Below are 3571 nucleotides of genomic sequence, written 5' to 3'. Positions count from 1 at the left end.
TACCTCATTGTGGTTCCCATTTGCACTTCCCTGATGAAGAGTGATCTTGAGCATCTTTTTATGTACCTGTTGCCCATCTGTGTGTATTTTTTTTAAAAAATGTATTTTCAATTCCTTTATGCCCTTTTAATAATTTTGTTTCCCATTGAGTTTGAGTTCCTTATATATTTTGGATATTAACCACTTATCAGATAGGTGATTTGTAAATAATTTCTCCCATCTGCAAGGTTTGTTTTCATTTTATTGATTGTTTCTTTTGCTGTGCAACTTTTTGGTTTACTATAGTACCACTATGTTTATTTTTGCTTGTGCTGATTGTGCTATTGGTTATATCCAAAAAATTAGCAGGGCAATACATTAGGCTGGGCTCCAAGGCTGCCCAGGGACCCCTGGGCAGCCCCCCTGGTTAGGAAGGGCTGGAGGTTAAACTCAGAAGTTGGATGCAGGCACTGACTTGGCTCCCTGTACAAGCAGAGTGGTAGCATGGGCTCTGAAGCTGTTCAGGGTCACTAACTGGACTACTTGGTTAGGTGGGGCTGAAGATTTTGCTTTACCATTGGATGGGACTAATAGCTTGGTTACTGGTCTCAGTGGTGGTGTAGGCTGCCCTGGGGTTTTTGATCAAGCTCCCTGACCAGTCAACAGTGGGAGGCTCTGTTCAGCAGTTGAGCAGAGCTGCTAACATGCTGACTTCCTTCCCTGTATGAGTAGAGATGTAAAATAGGCTCAACAGTCAGTAGGGCCCTTTGGCTAGAGACCCAAACTGTGTAGAACTGCCCACCGAGCTCCCTGGTCAGACAAGGCCACCAGCTCTGCTTTGAAAATGGGCAGACCCAAAAATCCCTCTCATGGGTATCTACCCCAAAAATCTGAAAACATTTATCCGTAAGGCTATATGTGCTCCAATGTTCATTGCAGCTTTATTTACGGTGGCCGATACATGGAAACAACCAATGTCCTTTGATAGATGATTGGATAAAAAAGTTGTGGTATATATACACAATGAAATACTATTCTGCCTTAAGAAAAGATGAAATAATGCCATTTGCAACAACATGATTGGATGTCATCTTGAAGTGATAGTGCTAAGCAAAATAAGCCAGACAGAAAAAGTTGAGAACCATATGATTTCATTGATATGTGGCATATAAAACTGAAAATAACAAAAGAACCAGAAAAACAAATGAAGAAACAAAACTCATGTACACAGACAATAGTTTAGTGGTTACCAGAGGGTAAGGAGGTAGGGAGGTGGTAGATGAGGGTAAACAGGGTCAAATATATGGTGATGGAAAGAAACCGACTCAGAGTGGTGAACACACAATGTGATATATAGATGATGTATTACAGAACTGTACACCTGAAATCTATGTAACTTTGCTAACAATTGTCACCCCAATAGACTTTAATTAATTAAGAAAGAAAGAAAGAAAGAAAGAAAGAAAGAAAGAAAGAAAGAAAGAAAGAAAGAAAATGGGCAGAGCCACTAGCTGGTATCTGCTTAGGCACTGTCAGCAGCAGGAATGTGGTTCACCAAGATCTCAGTGCTGACTGCTGTGAGCTGCTCTTCATCGTCCCCCGTGGTTTAGCCCTACGCATTTCCCCAGTGATTCCTGTGAAATAAGACCTAAGTGGACCTCTTGAGAAGCATCCTTTAACGCTGGATAAGCTGGATGCTCACCTTGTTTTTTTTTTTTGTTTTTTTGTTTCTTTTTCCTGCTGGAGCAACTATGAGCCAAGAGGAACCACCTTCGTATGGCACTCTGCCAGCCTCGGAGAGCAGCGATATGGTCAAAGTGTAACTGCTCCTCTTACTCTTCAAATGCAGTTTTTCTTAATTCTTATTAGTCAAGGAGATGTTTCAGCCTCACTTCTAGATTCTGAGATTTTCACAAAGGTCCCTTAACTACGGATAGTTGTTGGTCCTTCTGTGAGGGAAATTGAGGTTAGGAACAAAACTATCCTGACATCTTACTGATGTCACTCTCCACAATTCTATCTTAAATTATTATTCAAGATTGAGCTCTAAATTTAGAAAAATATAAAATGAAATATTCAGGATATCTTTACATCTAAAATAATTTTTGAAAGTTCCCAGGGGACCAATGGAAAAATAATGAAGATTAATTAACTACTGTGAGAATAATAGGAAGGCAAAGATTAATGAAACCTCTTAGTCTTCATAGATTATTTTCTCTAAAGCAACATTTGTGCCATTTAAAACAGAAATATATTCACTTATTCCACATGTATTTAACACCTACTATGTTCTAGGAATTTTCTAGGATCAGAACACATAGCATTAAACAAAATAGAAAAAAAAATCATTCACTCATGGAGTTTTCATATTGTGGGAGGAATATAGAAAACATAAATAAAGTGGAAGCAAGAGAAACTGTGTGGGGTCCTAAATAAAGTGAGAAGTGGTTTTCCAAGGGACTGAAATTTGAGATGCTTTAAAGGCAGTGAAAAAGCAAGTCTTATAGTTACCTGGGGAAAGAAGCTTCAGGCAGAGAAAAGGGTTGCTGTCAAGGCTGTGAAGTGAAATGAGGCATTGTGAATTATAAGAATTAGGAGGTTGGTGTGGTAGGAGTGAACAGTGTGGTTGTGGCACAGTAGTGAGAAATGACGGTTTGGGGATATATTTTGAAGAGGGCATCCATGGGGTTTTCTGATGCATTAGATGCAGAGTGTGAGACAAAGAACCCGAAAGAACAAAATTGCCACTTACTGATATGTAAAATAAAGTGGAAGAAACAGGTTCTTTTTTTTGAAAAAGGTATTAGGAGCCCAACTTTGGATAAATTAATTCTGTGATGCCTAGTCAAGTGTAGAGAAAGGAAGAATAAGCAGTTGAATATATGAGTCTGGTGGTCAGAGAAAGTGCCAGGGTTTTAACATAAAATGTTTAATTCCACAGGTCAGAATATAGATGTTATTTTGCAGAAGGCAGTCTCTTATTTCTTTTTTTATTTTTATTAAAAGTGACTTGAAATTCATTCAAAAATCCATGTTGTATCTATAGTTGATATTAGCATCCCTAAGTAAACCTTTATTTCGAAGTCAACTTATTGATATGCTACAGTTGCACATTACTTTCTGGGTTATTGAAGAAATGTTCAGGTTAAATTCCATCTTTATATAAAGAAAAGAAAATATTCAGAAGAAGATAGATAGCAATTATACCTGAAGTTACCAATGCCTTTTGCTTAAAATAGTTAGGATTCATTTATTCAGCACTTACTGAGCACAAAAATCTTAATTAAAAGGAAAAAAGGTATTATGAGCTGATGCTAAATGACACAAAAGCTTTTCTACTTCACAATTATATTTGCAGCTTTAATTCTGGTTAAACACAATTCCATTTATTTTCCAATAAACATTTTCACTTGACTTTATAAATGTGTGAGAGATCATTTTTATGGATGGATTCCAAATCAGGGCTCGATATAGAAATGGGAAGGAGAGGAAACAGAAATAACTGGAAGGTTTGATGTGAGAAAATAAAAATGACATAATAATTATTCATTTGTGTATAAATAATAAGTAAATTATTTAAAATATTATTTAA

This window comes from Hipposideros armiger, unplaced genomic scaffold (assembly GCF_001890085.2).
Source record: "Hipposideros armiger isolate ML-2016 unplaced genomic scaffold, ASM189008v1 scaffold_555, whole genome shotgun sequence".
NCBI lineage: Eukaryota > Metazoa > Chordata > Mammalia > Chiroptera > Hipposideridae > Hipposideros > Hipposideros armiger.
Note: the sequence above shows the minus strand (reverse complement) of the source record.